This window comes from Callospermophilus lateralis, chromosome X (assembly GCF_048772815.1).
Source record: "Callospermophilus lateralis isolate mCalLat2 chromosome X, mCalLat2.hap1, whole genome shotgun sequence".
NCBI lineage: Eukaryota > Metazoa > Chordata > Mammalia > Rodentia > Sciuridae > Callospermophilus > Callospermophilus lateralis.
In genome coordinates, this window is record NC_135325.1 from 59,397,765 (window position 1) to 59,419,358 (window position 21,594).

General features: G+C 35.0%; 1 pseudogene; it reads right to left on the minus strand.

Annotated features, from left to right (window-relative positions):
- Positions 1 to 20,709: 20,709 nt before the first annotated feature.
- Positions 20,710 to 21,594, minus strand: LOC143638559 (small ribosomal subunit protein uS5 pseudogene; annotated as a pseudogene).

Consider the following 21,594-nt stretch of genomic DNA (forward strand, 5'->3'; position numbering starts at 1 on the left):
CTATTTTTAAGAAAAAATAATTATAAATAAGAGTTTGTCAATTTCCTTTCTTTTCAAAAAACCAAGTCCTAGATTTATTGATTTTTTCCTGTTCTTTTGCTGTTCTCTATTTAATTGGTTTCTGCTCTAATCTTTGTTATTTTGTTCTCTTCTGCTAACTTTGTTTAGTTTTTCTTTTCATAATTCTTTGAGTTTTAAATTTAGGTGATATCTTTCTTCTTTCTTAATGTAAGCATTTATTATGATAAATTTTCTATTTTGTACTGCTTTTGCTGTATCACATAGGTTTTGGTATGTTCTATTTTCATTTATGTCAAGATATTTTCTAATTTCCCTTTTGATTGCTTTTTTGATTCAATAGTTGTTCCATATTGTATTGTTTCCTTTCCACACATTTGCGTATTTTCGAGTTTTCCTTCTGTTGTTGATTTCTAGTTCCATTTCATTGTGTTCAAAATAGATATTTGGATGATTCAATCTTAAATTTGTTGAGATTTTGTCTTATGACTTAACATGTGATCTGTCCTGGAGAATGTTTTGTGAGCACTGGAGAAGAATTTATATTCTGCTTTTGTTGGATATAAAGTTTATATATATATATATATATATATATATATATATATATATATATAGATAGATATAGATATAGATATAGATATAGATATAGAGATATATATAGTTCATTTGGTCTATCATGTAGCTCAAATCTGCAGTTTCCTTAATGATCTTCTGTGGGAAAATTCCTTCCATTGTTAAAGTCTGCTATTATTGTATTGTTGTCCATTTATATCTCCTGATCTGTCAATGTTTTCTTTATATATTTAAGTGCTCTAGTATCTAGTATTGGGTACTATATATTTCTATGTATTATATCTTCTTGATGATTTTTTCTTTGTATAATGATCTTATTTGTCTCTTTTATAGGTTTTAAGTCTCTTTTGTTTAATACAAGTATACACCCCTGCTGTCTTTCGGTTGTGTCTTACATGGAATGCCTTTCTCCAGTCTTTTTCACTTTCAGTCTATAAGTGACTAATTTTTTTTAAGTTTATTTTTATTTATTTATTTATATGCAGTGCTGAGGATTGAACCCAGTGCCTCACACATGCTAGGCAAGTGGTCTACCACTGAGCCACCCCAGCCCTATAAGTGACTAAATTTTATTTATTTATTTAGGTTTCTTTCAACATTTTTATTGGTGTATTATAATTGTATATATTTATAGGATTTATTGGTACATATTCATATCTCCACACAATACACAATTTAACAATGTAAGTGACTCATTTTAAAGTGCATCACTTGTAGACTGCATATAGTTAGATCTTTTTTTTTCCTATTCACCCATCTCTAACATCTTATTATTGTAGAATTTAATCCAATTGCAAATGGAAGCAATAATAAAAATAATAAAAATACAGAAACCCTTGACCTGAAAAATACATTAAGTGAAATTTAAAAGTTATAGAGGCATTAACAGCAGGATAGATCAAACAGAAGACAATTAATGAGCTTAAAGACAGGCATTTGAAAATACACAGCTGAAGGAGAAAAAGAATGACGATGAATGAGTTAAGCTTATGGGAGCTTTGGGACACTAGTAAAAGAGCTAATATTTGGATTATTGTGGCTCAAGAGGAACTTGAAAATGCCGAAGGGATAGAAAGTTTATTCAAAGAGATCATAAGGGAAACCTTCCTAAACCAGGAGAAAGATAAAAAATATCCAGGTACTGGAAGGCCAAAGGTGACCATTCAAATTTATATCAATCAGATCTACCCAAGACATATTATAATCCAGCTCTCAAAGGTTATAGATAAGGAGAACATTCTCAAGGCAGCAAGAGAAAAGAAATAGATAATTCACAAATGTATTTAAATTTGCCCAACAGCAGACTTAACAGAAACCTTACAGGTCAGGGGAGAGTGCCATAAGATTTTCATAGTACTGAAAGGAAAAAAAGTCTGCCAACCAAGATTACTGTACAAAGTAAGACTTTCTTTTAGAAATGGGAGGGAAAAAAAAATCTCCATGCAAACATAAGCTGAGAGAATATGTCTCTAAGAGACCTGTCCTGCAAAAAAATGCTAAAGGGAATACATCAAACTGAAAGAGATGATGAATAAGAACAAAACATGGGAAGATATAAAACTTCCTGGTAATAGTAAGTATAGAGACAAATTCAGAATGCTTTAATATTGTAAACATAGTGTGTAAATCATTCATATCTTTGATATGAAGACTAAAAAATGAAATAATTGAAGTAATAACTACATTAATGCTTTAAGAGATTGGCAATAGAGAAAGTTATAAAAGGGAACATCAAAAAGTCAATAAGAATGGGCACTCTCCTTTGGCCTGTAAATTTTCTGCTATGAAATTCTTTATTACCACATTTTCTGTTTCTTTTTTTCTAGTCTTTATAAAATGTTAAGTTGCTCTTATTCCAAACAGCTTGTTATATTCAAAAGTTGTTTTTAAGCCTTATAATAATCACAAAAGAAAAATGTTTAATAGACACACAAAAAATAATAAACAAGGAATCAAAATACTCTAATAGAACAAATTATTTAATCACAAAGGAAGACTGTTAGAAAGTGAGAAAAAGGAAAAAAACTAAAATAAAACTGGAAAACAAGTTATGAAATGGCTGTAGTTAGACCTTATATATATTTTAATCATCTGGAATATAAATAGATAAAGTTGCCAAATTAAAAGACATAGAGTAACTGAATGGATAAAACAATATCACCTCAAAATATATTGTTCACAAGAAACTTGCTTCACTTCTAAACATATGCATAGGTTGAAAGTTGAAGGGATGTAACAAGATATTACATGCAAATGGCTGGGAATAGTGCTGCATGCCCAGAATCTCAGCTACTTGGGAGGCTGAAGAGGAGGATTGCAATTTTGAGGCTAGTCTGGAAAACTTTGAGATCCTGTCTCAAAATAAAAAAGGTTAGTATGCCTGCTTAGCATGCACAATGCCCTGGGTTCAATCCACAGTACCATAAAAATAAAAAAAAATACATATTACATGCAAATGGAAATATACCCAAAATTAGAGCACCTAAATATATAAAACAAATATTAATAGAACTAAAAGGAGAAGATAGACTCCAATACAAAAAAAAAGTTGGAGAAATTAACAACCCAATTTCCACATTGGATAGTTCATCCTGACAGAAAATCAACAAAGAAACTGTAGTGTTAACTTGCACCTAAGACCAAATGGACCTAACAGAAACTTACAGAAAATTCTACCCAACAATTGCAGAATACACATTCTTCTCATTAGTATGTGGAGCATTCTCCATCAGAGGTCATATGATAGGCCATAAAACAAGTCTCAAGAAATTTTAAAAATGTAAAATTACAGAAAATATCTTTTTCAATTACAGAACAATAAATCTAGAAATCGATAACAAGATAAATTGAAAACCATACAAATACTTGAAAATGAAACAGTTCAGTTTTAAACATCCAATGGATCAATGAAGTAATCAAAAAGGAGATTAAAAACAAATTCTTTAGACAAATCAAAATGGAGACAACATACTCAAAACTTATGGGTTACAGAAAAAGAAATACCAAGAGGAAAATTTACATCAATCAACACCTATATTGAAAAAGCAGAGCTGGGAATGGTGGTTTATTCCTGTAATTCCACCTGCTTGGGAGGCTGAGACAGGAGGATCACCAGTTCAAAGCCAGCCTCAGCAATGGTGAGGTGCTAAGCAACTCAGTGAGTCTCTGTCTCTAAATAAAATACAAAATAGGGCTGGGGATGTGGTTCAGTGGTTGAGTGCCCCTGAATTCAATCCCTGGTACAAAAAAAAAAAAAAAAAGAAAGAAAGAAAGATCTCAAACAACACCTCACTTCATCTCTAGGAAATAGGAGGGCAAGAATATAAACCCAAAATCAGTAGAAGGGAAAAAGAATAAATATCAGAGCAGAAATAAATTAGACACAAACAGTAATGCAATATTGCAAAAGATGAATAAAATGAATAACTGGTTATTCAATAAGATAATTAAAATGGACAAACCCTTAGGTAGATTAAGAAAAAGAGAAGACTCAAATAAATAAAATCAGAGATGACAAGGTAGATATTACAACTGATACCTCCGAAATTAAAAAAAAAAATCAGTGGAGGTTATAATGAACAGCATTAAACCAACAAATTTGATACCCAGAAAAAACGGTCAAATTCCTAGGCACATAACAGTTTGCCAAGATTGCATCATAAAGAAAGAAACCAATAACAAGTAATGAGATTAAATCAGTAATAAAAATAACTGCCATAAAAGAAAATTCCAGAACTAGATGGCTTCATTGCTGAGTTCTACCAAATATTTAATGAAGAACTGTTACCATCTTTTTCTTTAATTATCCAAAGGGAAAAAACGAAGTAGGGGGATTCTTCTATGAGGCCAGCAGTACTATGATACCAAAACCAGACAAGGACACAAGACAAAAAAGGACTGGAGATACAACTCAGCGGTAGAGTGCCTAGAATGTGTAGGTCCTTGCTTCATTCCCCAGTACTGGGAAGAAAGGAAAGAAAAAGAAAATAAATTTATAAAGAAACTTGCAGGCTAACACCTTCATAAATACAGAGGTAAAATAATTGCAAGTCACTCCAACAGTACTTTTAAAAGAATATTCACTGTGATCAAGTAGAATTTATCTAGGGATACACAAATCAATAAACATGAGAGGCTGAGGCAGGAGGATGTCAATAAACATGGGAGGCTGAGGCAGGAGGATGTCAAGTTCAAGGCCAGCCTCAGCAATTTAGTGAGGCCCTAGGTAACTTAGTGTGACCCTGTCCCAAAATAAAAAATGAAAAAGGCTGAGGATGTGGCTCAGTGGTTAAGCACCCCTGGGTTCAATCCCTGGGACCAACCAACCAACCAAAAAATAAACATGAGACTCGTGATTTATGCCCAGCCAGACTGCAGCAAATAGCTAACATTATCCTGAATGAAAAAGTTGAGTTTTTTTTTTTCTCTATAAGATCTGGCACAAGACAAGGATGTCTGCTTTCACCATTTTTTTTTTTCAATATAGTGCGCCAGAGCAATGAAGAAAGAGAGAAATAAAGGGTATCCATATTGGTTAAAAAAAGGAAGTCAAATTGTTATGTTTGCAGATGACATGATATGATATATAGAAAACATTGAAGTCTCCAACAAAAAACTTTAGAGATAATAAACAAATTCATCAAAGTTGCAGGACAGAACATCAATACACAAAAATCAATAGCCCTGCTATATGCAATAGTGTATTATTTGAAAGAGAAATCAAGAAAGCAATTCTATTTATAATAGCTCTGAAGAAAATAATATACCTAGGAATGAAGTTAACCAAAAAGGTAAAAGAGCTGTATAATGAAAATTATAAAACATAGATGAAAGAAATCAAAAAGGATACACACATATGCACACACAGAGAGAAAGAAATCTTACTCATTGGTTGGAAGAATCAATTTTTAATTGGTGTGTTTTAATTGTACACATTAATAGTTTCCAATGTAACATTTTTATATACATACAGCACACACTGATCAAAACCAACCTCCCTTTTCCCACCCTCTCACCCCTTTCCTAATCTCTAGTAATCACTACTCTACTTTCAGGTTAACTCATTTTAGCTTTCACATATGAGGAAAAACATGCAACACTTGTTATTCTGTGCCCAGATTATTTCTTTATTGTCCACCAGTTCATCCATGTTGCTGCAAATGATAGAATTTCATTTGGAAGAATCAATATTCTTAAAATGTACATAGTACTTGAAACAATCTATAGAGTTAATAAAAATACCAATGACTTTTTTTCACAGTACTAGGAAAAAAAATCCTAAAATTTTATAATCACTAAAACCCCTGAATAATCAAAGCCATTTTGAGTAACAAGAACCAAGCAGGAGGCACTATATTATCTCATGTCAAATACCACAGTGAATTTCACCATCATGTATATCCACACAACACTAATTTAGAAAAATAAGTAAATAGCGGAAAGATAAGTAGAGTAGAGAGAAGGGTACAGGGGAAGGGATGAGGGCAAGGGAAAGGAGAAGGGGACTGAATTAAACCAAATTATATTGCATACTTTTATAATTTGTCAAAATGAATTTTAATATCATGTATAACTAAAATAAATGAAAAAAAAGAAGATAAAAAGAAAAAACATTAAAAAACATGCTACAATAGTGATAGTAACCAAAACACCATGATATCAGCATATAAACGGATACGTCAATTAAACAGCATGGAGGGCTATCTATAGCTGACTGGTTTTTCACAAACGTGCTTAGGCTCTGCATTAGAGAAAGGAGAGTCTCTTAAGTAAATGGTGCTGGGAAAATTGCATATCCATATACAGAAGAATTAAACTGAACCCTGTCTCTTTATCAGTTACAAAAATCAACTGAAATGGTTAAGGACCTAAATGTAATACCCCACACTGTAACTGAAAGCTTGGTCCCTGCCCCCAATGCCAATCAATGCCAATTTAATAATGAGGACATGGTTTAGAGAAAAAGGAAAAAGAATGTTTATTGTTTTGCTAGCAAAGGAGAAACACAGGGAACTCCTGTCCCAAACACTGTGATTTTCCTCATCCAGAGGGACAGGTGGGTTTTAAAAGAAGTCTCCAAGGGTTGCATTTCAGGTGTGCTCTGGTAGGGGGTCCCAAGGCGCCTTGACTGTGTGTTAGGATTCACTTGTTAATTTGGGAGATATTCATTTCCCATGTCCTCAGCAGGCATCTCCTTCCCGAATAATAGATAATTCTGTCTTCTTAATCTTGTTTGGGAGCGGGAGAGGAGAGAAGAGAGAAAAAAACAACAACAAAAAAAAAAATTTAAAAGAGAGAATTTTTTTAATACTTATTTCTTTTTTAGTTCTCGGCAGACACAACATCTTTGTTTGTATATGGTGTTGAGGATCGAACCCGGGCGTGTGCGCTACCGCTTGAGCCACATCCCCAGCCCCCATTTTTTTTTTAAATAAGCTTTAGAGTAATGAAGGCCATATTCAGAAGGTGGCCACTGTTACAAAAACAATGAAAATAGTAGGAAAAAAATAAGAGACATCGGAATGGGCACAGATTTTTTGGACAAGACTCAAAAAAACAGGAGAAAAATGGAAAAATAGGTACATGGATTTGTTGCCAACTAAAAACCTTCTGTGCAGCAAAGAAAACAATCAACAAAGCAAAGACACAACCCATAGAATGAGCAAAAATATTTGCAAACAATATATCTATTATGGTTTACATAAGAGTTGTCCCTTAAAAGCTCACGTGTGAAACAGTTCAAGAAGATTTAGAGATGAAGATTGGATTATGAGAGTTTTAGCCCAATTGGTGAATTAATTCCTGATCTGGATTAGTTTAGTGGTAACTGTATGCAGATAGGGTGTGAGTGGAGGAGGTGGGTAATTGGGGACATGTCTTTGGGGGTATATATTTTGTTAATTGAGATTAGTTTCTCTCTGCTTCCCACTGCTTTCCTCTGCTACACATTTCTGCCATAATGTTCTGCCTCATCTAAGGCCCTGTGGAATTGAGTTGGTTATCTATGGATTGAAATCTCTGAAACTGTGAGTTCCCAAATAAACATTTCTCCTCTAATTGTTCTTCTCAGGTCTTTTGGTTACAGCAGAGAAAAAGCTGATTAAAACATTTGTTGAGGGGTAAATAAGTCTATATAAAAAACTCCAAAATCTCAATAGCAAAAAGTGAATAACCTGATTAAAAATTGGGCAATAGACCTGAATATACATTTCCTAAATAAGCCATAAAATAACCAACAAGTATATGAAAAAAGTGTTCAAAATCATTAATTATCAAGGAAACACAAATCAAAACCCCAATGAGATATCACTTCACTCCACTAAGAATAGCTATTATGAAAAAGAGTTATGAGAGTGTTGGCACAGACATGGAGGAAAGGGAACCTTTGCATATTGTTGGAGGGAATATAAGTTAGTATAGCCTGGATGGAAAACAAAATGAAAGTTCCTCAAAGAACTAAAAGTAGAACTACCATATGACTCAGCAATCTCATAACAGAGTATATATTCAAAGGAAATGATTCCATATATGAGAGACATCTGAAATCCCATGTTTATTGCAGCATTATTCATAATAACCAAGACACGGAAGCAATCTAAGTGTTCATTAGCTGATGGATATATAAAGAAAGTGGAATACTATTCAACCATAACAAAGAATTAAATCATGTCATATGTAGTAGCATGGGTGGAACTGGGCATCATTATATTATGTGAAATAAGCCAGGCCTAGAAAGACAAGTACCATGTGATCTCACTCATATGTGGGATATCAAAAAAGTTGATGTCATATGAGTTGATAGTAAAATAGTGGTTATAAGAGTCAGGGAAGTTTACAGGGGAGGAAGGATGGGGAAAAGTTGATCGGTGGGCATTAGGTTACAGTCAATAAGAGTAAGAAGTTTTGGTGACCTATTGCACATTAGGGTAACTATAGATAACAATAATGTAGTGTACATTAACAAAGGTAGAAAAAAGATTTAGAATGTTTTCAATATAAAAATGACAAATTTTTGAAGAGATCTATTTAACCCAACTTAAACTTTACACAATGTATATATGTGTTGTAATATCATATGATGCCCCATTAATATATTTATGATATTTATATTTTTATATATCTGTTAAAAATGAAATGAAATTTAAAAAACACTTACTAACAAAACTCAAATTTCAATTTCAAGGTTACAATAATAATACTCCAGGTTTTAACCTTCTCATAACATTAATTTATTCTACTTTGAGGTTGTGTTAATATCAAACTAATTTGTATGTATTTTATTCTCAATTTGACATATTTTTATCTCCTTTTCTTGACAGTAAAGACTATGCCTTTTTCATTATATATATATATATATATATATATATATATATATATATATATATAATAATATAACCAGCGTAGAGCAATATACATAGTTTTTATGATCAGTCAATATTTGTTTTATTATTTAATTAATTTTATTAATTTCTCTCCCAGTATTGAAAAAAAAAAACTTTCCTGTAATATCATCTGAAAAAGAACTAGAAAGTAATGCTTTAAAAAGTATTTAAGGGAAATGAATGGAAGGGGGGATGGGAATAGGAAAGAGAGTAGAATGAATTGGACATAACTTTCCTATGTTCACATAAGAATACATGACCAATGTAACTCCACATCATATTCAACCACAAGAACGGGAGAATGGAGGAAGTCTGATTGGGCAAAGGGGAAGGAGGGAAGGAAAGAGGTCATGGGGGCAGGAAAAATGGTGGAATGAGATGAACTTCATTACCCTAGGTACATGTATGACTGCACATGTGGTGTGATTCTACATCATGAATCAGAGAAATGAAAAGTTGTGCTCCATTTGTGTACAATGAATCAAAATGCATACTGCTATCATGTATAACTAATTAAAACAAATAAAAAAGAAGAATAAAATGATTAGTAAGCAAAAAAGAAAAGAAATGAAAACAAAAAAGTATTTAATGCCAGGCCCAGTGACCTGTAATCCCAGTTGCTTGGGAGGATCACAAATTCAAAGCTAGCCTCAGAAACTTTGTGAGACCCTAAGCAAATTATCAAGACCCTGTCTCAAATATAAAAACATAAAAAGTTCTGGGGATGTGTCTCAGTGGTTAAGCTTCCCTGGGTTCAATTCCTGGTTACAAAACAAACAAAACTAAGCTATTTCTGCTCCCCATCATATCTGCTTATTTTGGGGCTGGGAATATAGCTCATTTGGTAGAGTGCTTGCTTCGCATGCACAAGGCCCTGGGTTCAATCCCCAGCACCAAAACAAACAAACAAAATATATCTGCTTATTTTGATTTGATTTTCTTCCTTGGATTCCCTATTGTTAAAGAGAATGCCTTGGTATTTCTTATTTGTTTTATTTAGCCCCAACCCCTCTTCCTCCCACTTTGGTACCTCCATCTCCTATATTTGCTTTTGAAGAACTTTAATATAATACTAAGTAGCTCTTGATGAAAATGTGCACAATTCCTGCTTGGCATTCACGACCCTTCCAATGTTTCTTCTTTGTACTTTCCTACTTTAACTTTCATTATTTCTCAAGATTATCACCTTCATATCATTAAGCTTTTGGATAGCCGGTAAACCACTTTGAAGGCAAGGGCATTATTGGAAAGCAGAGTTGTGTGGGTGACAGAGAGACCTGGGTTCAAATTCAGTCTCTGCTATTTATTGCCTTTGGCAATATTAATAGTCTCACTTTTGTTTATCTAGAAAATAATGATCATATCACATGTTTTCTATGAAAAATTAATAAAATGGCACACGATAAGAGCTTAACAATAGCTGCTTCTTTTTTATCTATAAAATGTTTTATTTACTACCTCTATTTTTTAACATACTTTGATTACTTCTAAACATCTAGGAAGACTAGATATTTCAAATAAGAACTTAAATTTGTCCACTATGTACATAGTAGTGTTGAATAAACCACACACATGTAATAATGGTTATTTCTGAAAGTGTCTTCTAAGTAAGATCATTCAGGCCTAGAATCCTTCATTTCTTCCACTTCTGTCTCCTATATTACATATGATATAGGCACATATGTCACTCAGATGTGATGTTACAATTTCACTTCCAAAAGTTCTTTTCAGAAGACTGCCTTTCTGTGAATTTTTACACAAAGTGTACAAAACGTTAGTTTACAAATTCTACCTTTGTCATACATTGGCAACCTCTTTAATATCTACAGACTAGATGTTATAAAATTAGGACTGCTTTGTCTGTTATATACACAATACATACAGTATAGCAAAGTTAAATGAAATACACATTACAGGGAAATGGGTAAGCTGAAATTTTCTTGTACACCCTAACAAAACACCTTTTGCATATTCTTTTCTCCCAACTCGTTCAACCCAATGAACAAGTATGGATAGTATTCTGTTCAGAGGTAGTTTAACAATTCCAAACACAGTATTTCTCATCAGTTTTTAAAAGCTATTTATAAAAAGATAAAAAGTTTTATTCTATTACCTGTACTTTTAAATATATAAAGTACTTCTAAAATATAGAAGGACTAAATAGGTATTCCACATAGAAACTGTCCATTAGGTACACAGCACTGGAAAATAAAATTGCACACATAGCAATGGTTATAATCTGAGGTATCTTCTAATATGACCATTTTGTCCTTGAACCTTTTTTGTCACTTCCTTTTCTCTACTTTCAGTCCAGTGGACAAGTGCATGTATATGTAATGCTTAGAGATGGTTGAACAAACTCATATCCAAAAGTTATTTGCAGAGGACAAGCTTTTCTATGAATTTCAACACAAAGTACAAAATGTGCTAATTTTACTAACTACTTGGTCATACAATATCAATCTCTTTAACATCTAGGTGTTACAAAATTGGGACTCATTTTTCCATTATATACATTATATACATAGCAAAACAAAATGCACAAAACACAGAAAACTGATGTCTGAAAATGTTCAAGTATGAACACACTAACATATTACCTTTTGCAATTGCTTCCCTCCTACCTCCTCCACATCACTGAACAAGTACAGATGGTCCTATAATACTCACAGAGGTAGTTTAGCAGTTACATTCCCTGAGGACAATATTTCCCATGAATTTTAGCAAAAAGATATTTACAAATCGACATTTTACTACCTGTACATTTAACATACATCAGGCATTTCTATACATCTAGAAAGACTAGATGTTTCAGGTAAGGACTCAATTTGTCTACTATGTATATGACAGTCTTGAGTGAACTGCACACACATAACAATTGTTATATTTTGAAAATGTCTTCAAAATATGAACATTCTGGCCCTTCACCAACCTAGTGGGCTATAATGCTCAAATTTTCAGAAGACAATCCTTTCTAGGAATTTTTAATGCAAAACATACAAAATTTGTTCATTATGTCTACTTTTGTCACACACTGGCAACTTCTTTAACATCTAGAAAGACTAGATGTAGATTAGAATTCATTTGTCCTTTGTATACACTAAGTACACAGCAAATGTAAACAAAACCCATAGACTAAGAAACAATGTTTACTCTTGCCTCATTGTAAGCACACTGGCATGGTGCTCTGGAGAACCAGCATATAATGTGTCCTACTCAACAGGGGGTTTTGTTATTGTACCCTCAGAACATTTCCTAAGATTTTTAACAAAAAGAAATATACAAAAAGTGTTATAGTTTCCCACTTGTACTTTTAACATATATCAGGCACTTTAAAACATCTAGAAAGTCTAGACATTTCCAAAAAAGTACTTAGCATTGTCGAATATCTATACAGAAATAAGGAATAAAATGCACACACAAAACAATGGTTATTGGGCTGGGGATGTGGCTCAAGTGTTAGCGCACTCGCCTGGCATGCGTGCGGCCAGGGTTCGATCCTCAGCACCATATACAAACAAAGATGTTGTGTCCGCCAAAAACTAAAAAATAAATATTAAAATTTTCTTTCTCTCTCTCTCTCTCTCTCAAAAAAAAAAACAATGGTTATAATACAAAAATTGTGTTTTACATATAACCAGTCTGGAACAGGACCTCCTTCTTCCTCTTACAGTCAAAGTCTTCTCCATGTCCCACTGAACAAACAAGTGTCGCTCCTAGAGGTGTTCTAACAACTCCATTTCAAAGTCTTTTCCAGAAGAAATTTCTGATTCTTTAAAATAAATGGGCGTTTACAAGACATTATTTTCTAATCCTATCATACATCAGCAACCTCTTAACAATTACAATGTCCAGATGTAGCAAATGTTTTAAAAGCTTGGGGGAAAGTTGAGAGCAGCTTTTCATTATTATATATACAGGCATTCTATATGTACTCAGCATCCTCAGCAGCAGCTTTGGCTGGGACAGACAGGACTGGGCCAGGAGAACTAGCAGACCATGGGGTCCAGTGTCCGACACAGGTCACCACTGCCATCAGATCATCCAGGCAGATGAAGAGGCTCACTGGTCCTTCACAGCCTGGGCCAGCCAGCAGTTGGTCACAGCAGGAGCTCAGGGTATCTGCAGGGCAGAAGCAAGGCCTGTCCCTGGGTCCCCCAGCTCACCTACCCATTTGGGGCTAGAGGGGCCCCAGAGGACCTGGAGAGAAAGCTGCAATCTATTTCTCACCAGGCTTTTTGCTGGAACTCCATTAGCTGTTTCTTTTGGAAATTATGGTTACCAATCATTTTGGCAAATTAGCATTTTATTTATGAGGTGCATCACTCAGTGACTGTGTTGACCAGAACAAAAAATTATTTGAATAGCTTTTGAGTTTTGCTGTTATACATCTTATAACTTAGGAATCCAGGATAAAGGTACAATACTATTACAAGGAAACATTCTGAATACTAAAATTATTTTATTTATTTTCAGACTATCTGCAGTAAGAATCCATTTTGAAATTGATTACTTGAATTACCCATGTGAGCAGTATTTTACAACAGCCCTGCAGAATCTGATCTTTATTAACATCAAAGTGGTTTCAATCATATATAGAGTTGGTCTAGAAAAGAAGGAAGAAGGAAGAAGAACTGTTCTTACCTCTGTCATGTTTCTGAAAACCATGTGCTAGGTGTGTATAAGCCCTCCATATAAATGTCCCAGGAAGGTACAATACTCAAGTGGTGAAATGAGATCCACTCACATTATGAAGAGTAATCTGTTTTATTTAAAATCTACTGATTTAAATCTTAGTTCTATTTAAAAAGTATTCAGAGCAACATGTAGGCTGATGTTTGACCAAATAACTGGGCACTACAGCCAAGTTGACAAAAAATTAACTATCACAGTCCTCCCATTGTCAATTTTTCATTGATATATGCCTCCTTAAAACATAATCTCCAAATAAAGACATTACAAAAGTCATACTTCCACCTAACCTGACACACCTATCTTGCATGCAACTTAAAATATTGTAATCCTTCTTGGGTGATGTTTATGCTTCTTTTTTATGTTTATTTATTTTTAGTTGTACATGGACACAATATCTTTTATGTATTTATTTTTATGTGGTGCTGAGGATTGAATCCAGTGCTTCACACTTGGGAGGCAAGTGCTCTACTACTGAGCTATGGTCCCAGGCCTGTTTACTTTTTTTAATATGGTTAAAACTTCAAAAATATGATGGGTAGTTAACAATACTTAAATACTATAATGTAAAATTAATAATCTTTTGTTATTTGGTGAAGAAATAAGAAAAATAATTAAACAATGATATTGTATATGCATACAGAAACATAGTCATAATAAAATAGGGAAGAAATAATTATAATAATTTCAGTCATCCTTTCAAAATTGGTCACATGATCATAGCTTTCTTCCACTATGCATTCCATATTCCTTTTGCTCTAAGCAAGCACCTCAGCTGGTCATGACAACTAGCCTGGTTTGAAGATCCAAACTTTCCTAATTTAAATATCTAGGCTATTAATTTTGTTGTCAGAATTGGATTTTTGTAGTTCTCCATTGACTTTAATCACAGATCATGGTAGCACTGAAGCCCTGAGGGAGCTCCTAAATTCCAGACATACTCTTCCTTACCTCTATTGTGGTGTAGTAGTCCAATATTCCCTCAGTAGTCAGGATTAATCATCCTAGTCTATTGATTCAGAGGCATGAGAATTCCAAAATATCTAGGATGGCAGTCTTAACTTTAACCTCAATGGGATCATTACTGTGTCTCTTGTTGTAGCTTTCTTTCCTTTGGAACTAAGATATCTAAATCAGCAGAGAAGAAGATCAGAGAGTCAGGAAGCAAAATTTTTGCTAGTGGGTCACTAGGGGAATTTGTGTGTGGTACCACTCCCATTTCCATTCTTTGGTTCCTGGACCCATGAATCTTGGGTAGGGGAGAAAAAACATTATCTACTGATTACTGGTTTAGAGCATATGCAGCTTCCTGGAGAACCTCCCCTTAGCATTCTAAGGTATTGGTACCTAGCTGATACTGTAACTGAGTTTACAACAGGCAATTCCACTGTTCTATCAAGCCAGCTAATTCAGAATAGTGGGGAACATGTACGAATATTAAACTCCATGAATACAAGCACATTGCTATACTTCATTTATTGTGAAGTGACTTTCTTAATCAAGAGTAATGCTGTGTGGAATACAGTAATGGTGGATATGGCATTCTGTACATACATGGATGGTAGTTTTGACAGAAAAATTGAAAAATTATGTGCATAGAATACAAATACACACACACACACACACACACACACACATACACACACAAAAGAAGTGTCTATTCCAGTGGGAACCAAATGCTTCTCCTTCCATTATGGAATTGGCTCAATGTAATTAACCTTGCACTACACTGTTTACTCTTTGAAGTGGAGACATATAGAGACTCAGCATTGGTCTCTAAACCTGGCAGTGGCTACAGCGCAGTTGCCTTTGATGAGTAAAAGTCTGTGTTTCTGAGTATATACATAAACTATCCATGACCCCATAGCCTCATTATTTATAAATCTGGTGGTTAATAATGGGGATAGCAAGGGAAGGAGACTGACTGATGTTCATAGAATTGGACATCCTATTGAGCTGATTATTAAAATCCTCTGATGAGGTCACATTTATGTGGGAATCGAGGTCTCCAAATTTTCACCCAGGGGCCATTCTGAGAGATTCATTACATACCTCTTCCCCAGACTTCTTTATCATTAATTTTCCAATCATTTTCCTTCCAACTGTGTGATCATTTAAGCAAACCATTGGCTGCAGCCCATATATTGGAATATAATATCATGTTTGGTTATTTCTCCTTCTAAGATAAATTAACAAGTAGGCACTTTATATTTTTTCTTCAGATATGTCCCAGGAATGGGCTATAGTGCTGCAGTCTTCCACTATGAATGACACTTTCATATTATGTAGAACCATTTGGAAAGTAGGTAGGCCTGAATTTTCTCTTCTTAAGTCAACTGGTTGTAGGGATATCTCCATAAAGTGATAGGTGTGGGCTGAAGGAGGAAAAAGTAATGTAAATGGATTGGGGACCATGGGCATTTGGTTACTTTCTCATGTAACTTTCTTGTACATTTAGGGCTTCGTTGAGCCTGATCCCATGGATACCATTTCCATTTGATGATGTGCAACTTAGGGCTTCTTGGGTCAGATAACATTCAGTTCATGGTGGACAGCTCTAGTCATATGGTAATCTTGTGGCCCATGGTTAAGAATCAGTTCCTACTAAAACAAAGTAGAAAGTCAAAAACTATTTCTCTGAAAAAGCATAGTAATCTGTAGAGGATGACAGGGCAAATTTTGCTTCAAGATTATAAGTCCTATAGCAGAGCAGTTTCCATGGCAGCATGGGCCTGTTGTAGAGTCTTTTCTTGTTCTGGGCTGCGCTCAAAATTAGCAGGTTTTGAGAACACTTGGTTAATAGGCTGGAGTAGCAAGCCCAAATGAGGAAATGTTGCCTTCACAATCCAAAGAGGCCCACTAAGCCTCATTATTTTGTCATAGGAAGGTCCAGATGCAAAATTTTATCTCTCACCTTAGAAGGGATAGCTCAATATATCCACATCACTGGATTCCTAGAAAATTTTAGTGAGGTTGAAGGTCCCTGAATTTTAGTTGGATTCATTTTCACCTCTATGACATGAAAATATATTAACAGTAAGTCTGGAGTAGTTGCTACTTCTTGCTTACAGAGTCCAATAAGCATAATGTCATAGTAGTGATCCAGTGTGATATCTTGTGAAAGATAGAAGCAACAAGGGCCCTGCAGACTAAATCATAACAGTAATGGAGGGTTAATATTTCACTGAGTTTGGAAAGTAAAGGTATATTGCTGGACTTGTTAGCTGAAAATAAACTGCTTCCAGATGGTCTTTTTGAAAAGATCCAGAGATAAAAGCATTTGCCATATAAATAGCTACATACTGGATTCCAAGGGATGAGTTAATTTGCTCAAGCAATGAAACTACAGCTGGTACAGCAGCTGCAATTGGAGTCATCACTAAGTTAAGCTTACAATTTTCCACTGTACTTCAGTGTCCATCTGTTTTTTGCACAGGCTGAATAGGTGAAATGAATGGGGTTGTGGTAGAAGCCACCATCCATGCATCCTTTTTTGTTATTAATATTTATATTTTAGTTGTAGTTGGACACAATACCTTTATTCATTTATTTATTTTTTATATGGTGCTGAGGATCTAGCCCAGGGCCTTGCACATGCTAGGCAAATGCTCTACCACTGAGCCACAACCCCAGTCCCATGCATCCTTCATATGAAAATTGTACTAATCTCTAAATCTCTCCAGAAATGTAATATTGCTTATCATTTACTATTTTAAAAATATTTTTTGTTGTAGTTGGATACAATATCTTTATTTTTTTTTTAATTTTATGTAGTGCTGAGGATTGAACCCAGAGCCTCGCACATGCTAGGTGAGCACTCTACTGCTGAGTCACAACCCCAGCCCTATTATTTACTATTTTTCTAGGCAAAAGAAGTTCTAGTGGCTTCCATTTATATTTTTTCCATTATAGTAGTCCTCACACTACAGGTCAGAGAACTAATGGGAGCAAATTCTACCAGTATGTCTATTCCAATTATGCATCCCAGAATGGGAAAAAATAGCCACAGGATGAGTTTTGGGATCCACTGAACCCACTGTATGATGGACTTGAGCTAAAATTCTATTGTACATCTGACGTCAGTAAGCTGCCACTCTGACTGAACCACAGTGAAATTTTGATTCTCCTAGAATTAATCTTCACTCAAAGCCAATGAACCAATCCTCCAAAAGTCTGATTTCCTTTTCCTCAATGCACAGTAACTATGAAATGGTGTAATCAGGAGAAAGCAGTAGTACAATTCCCAAGTCTCTTCCTTGAACTGGATGGAGCAGAGTGGACCCTTTTGCAATGTCCTGAACTGTCTGGGGGCAGATTGAGAGATTGAGGAGGCTATATCATCTAACTTAGGGATCAGATGAAGAAAAGTGGAATAGCTCATATATTAAGCCAAAAAAAAAAAAAAAAGCTGTGAACTTGGGGTAAGAAATTACAGGTGAAGGAGTACAAAAGTATGTCAAAAGTATCCATAAGAACCTGGATTATTTTGTGTTATGGTTTAGATGTGGTATCCCTCATAAGCTCACATTTGAGACAATGCAAGAAGGTTTGGAGGAGAAATGATGTGATAGAAAAAAACCTTATCAACTGAGAATTTTGTATCTGACAAAATTCTCCTTAAAAGGGAGGGAAAGGATGCAAGGTTGGCCTGCGTGCGGCCCAGGTTCGATCCTCAGCACCACATACAAACAAAGATGTTGTGTCCGCCGAAAACTAAAAAATAAATATTAAAAAAAATTTCTCTCTCTCTCTTTAAAAAAAATAGAGAAAGAATACAAGCAACAAAAAATGTTGTCAAGGATGTGGCGAATAAGGTACATTCATACATCACTGGTGGGACTGCAAATTGGTACAATCACTCTGGAAAGCAGTATGGAGATTCCTCAGAAAACTTGTAATAGAACCACCATTTGACCCAGCTATCTCATTCCTCAGTTTATACCTAAAGAACTTAAAAGCAGCATATTACAATGACACAGCCACATCAATGTTTATAGCAGCTCAATTTACAGTAGCCAAACTATGGAACCAACCTAGGTGCCCTTTAACAGATGAATGAATAAAAAAAAAATGTGGTATTCATTGTAATATTACTCAGCCATAAAAAAGAATGAATTTATGGCATTTGCCAGTAAATAGATGGAGCTGGAGAATATCATGCTAAGCTAAATAAGGCAATCCCAAAGAACCAAAGACCAAATGTATTCTCTGATATGCAGATGGTAATTCACAATAAGGGAGTACTAGGGAAGAATAGAGGTACTGTGGACTAGGCAGAGGGGAGTGAAGGAAGGGGAATGTGTCTGGGGGTAGTAATGATAGTAGAATGAATGGACATTATTGCCTTCTGTGCATATATGACTACATGACTGGTGTGTTTCTACATCATGTACTTCTAGAAGAATGAGAAATTATACTCCATTTATGTATGATGTGTTCTTAGCATCTTTGTCAAAAGTCAGTTGGCTGCAGATATGTGGGTTTACTTCTAGTTTCTCTGTTCTACTTGTCAATATGTCTTTTTATGTCAATACCACACTGTTTTGATTATTACAGCTTTGTAGTATGTTTTGAATTCAAGTACTATAATTCCTCCATTTGATTCTTTTTGCTCAAGGTGGCTTTGGCTATTTTGGGGTTTGTGTGCTTCCACACAAATTTAAGGATGTTTTTCCAGTTTTGTGAAGAATACTATTGTTACTTTGATAGAGATTGCATTGAGTCTGTAGATCACTTTGGGCTGTATAGATATTTTAACAACTTTATTCTTTCAACTTATGAAGATGAGATGTCTTTGTAATTTTTAGTGTCCTCTTCAATGGTTTAATCAATAATTTGTTTCATTGTAGAGATCTTTCACCTCTTTTAAAAAATGTATTCCTTAGTATTTTATTTTTCATAAGTGAGTATAAATGAAATTGCTTTTTTGATTTCTGTTTCAGAAAATTTGCTATTCGCATATAGCAATGTTACTAACGTTTCTGGTTTTGATATATTTATTTTGTATTCTGTAACTTTGCTGCATCCATTTATTAGTTCTAAGAGTTGGGGGTGAAGTCTCTTGGGTTTTCTATATGTAACATGATGTCTTCTACAAATAGTGACAACTTGACTTCCTCTTTTCCAATTTGTATGCCTAGCCTGGTTGCTCTGGCTAGGCTTTCCTGTACAATATTGAAAAATGGTGAAAGTGTGTGTCTTTCTTGTCCAGACTTAGAAAGCTTTCAACTTTTCCCCATTCAGCATAACATTAGATGCTGATTTATTAAATATGGGCTTTTTATTTTGAGATACTTTCTTTCTATTCCTGATTCATTTAGCATTTTAATCATGAAGAGATACTGAATTTTATTAAATGCCTCTTCAGCATCATTGAGAAAATCAGACAGTTTTTGTCTTTCATTCTTTTGATGCATTGATCACATTTACTGATTTGTATATGTTGAACCATCTTTGTTTCCCTGTGATGAATCTTACTTCATCATGGCAAATAATATTTTTAATGTGCTGTTGGATTCCATTTGGTAATATTTTGTTGAGGATTTTGGCATGTATATTTATCCAAGTTGTTAGACAGTAGTTATCTTTTTGTGTTGTGTCCTTGTCTGGTTTGGTTATCAGGGCAGTGCTAGCTTGGTGGAATATGTTTGGATGAATTCTCTTCAATTTGGGGGAATAGTTTAAGAATATTTGATATCAGTTCTTTAATTTTTTTCTTTTTTTTTTTTGTAGAATTTAGCACGTAAGGCAATCTGGTGTGGGGATTTCCTTTTTAAAAAAATACATTTATTTTATTTTTTAATTTTTTAATGTGGTGCTGAGGATTGACCCCAGGGCCTCCCATGTGCTAGGTGAGTGTTCTAACCGCTGAGCCACAACCCCATCCCTGGTGTGGGGATTTTCTTCAGTGGGACAGTTTTTATAAGTGATTTAATCTTTTACTTGTTTTTTGGTACAATCAGATTTTTTTCTTCATGATCCAATCTTTGTTTTAAAATAGGTTTAATGTGCTTTAATATTTTTTTTTTAATAAAAACCTTATGTTTTAGCTACAGCTGGACGGAGCCTGGGTCATCTGTACAGAGACTTTGGTGTGGGTTTTCACAAGATGATCAGTGAATTCCTGATAGGAAGACTTGGTGAACAGTTTCTTTCCAGAGATCAGGGGTCAAATAGCTGTATGTCTTGGTGATGGCATCAAAGGTGGCCTTGGCAAAACTGCTCAGGGTGGCAGTGCAGCCCTTGGCAGAAGTGTAGCAGTCATCAATACCAGCCAGCAGCAACAGCTCCTTGGGCACAGGGGCTGAGACAATGTCAGTACCTCTGGGGGCAAGGATGAATGGCCCCAGCACAGAACCACAATGTTTTGTCACCTTGCAAGGGACAGTGTGGGGCTTGCCAATATTGTTCCCCCAGTATATTCCCCACACAGGAACAATGGAGAACTTGACCAGGATGGTGGCCCCTCTGACAGCAGTAGCTACCTCCTTGGAACACTTAACCCTTAGGCCAACATGACTATTGTAGTCCTTGATAACCACAAATGCCTTGAATTTGATCTACTGGCCAGTACAGTCTGCTTTTGTACAGGCATGATCTTCAAAAACTTCCTCCTTGAGTGATGCCCCCAGGGAAAAAGTCAATGATCTCAGACTCATTGATGGGCAAAGAGAACACATAGATATCCTCCAGGAGCTTGATTTTCATGTCCTCGACCAGGTGTCCCAGCTTCATGACCAGGATGCACTTCTTGTCTTCGGCCTTGCCTCCAGGAGCCCTGCTGCCATGGCCAGGCTCCAACTCCAACCACTGCCACAACTGCCGCCTCAGCAACCACTGTTGAAGCCTCTGTATAAGTAGCCAAGAGATGGCCCATTCTGGGATCTCCAGGACCTCTGGGACCTCCTGCTGCACCAGCATCATCTGCCAT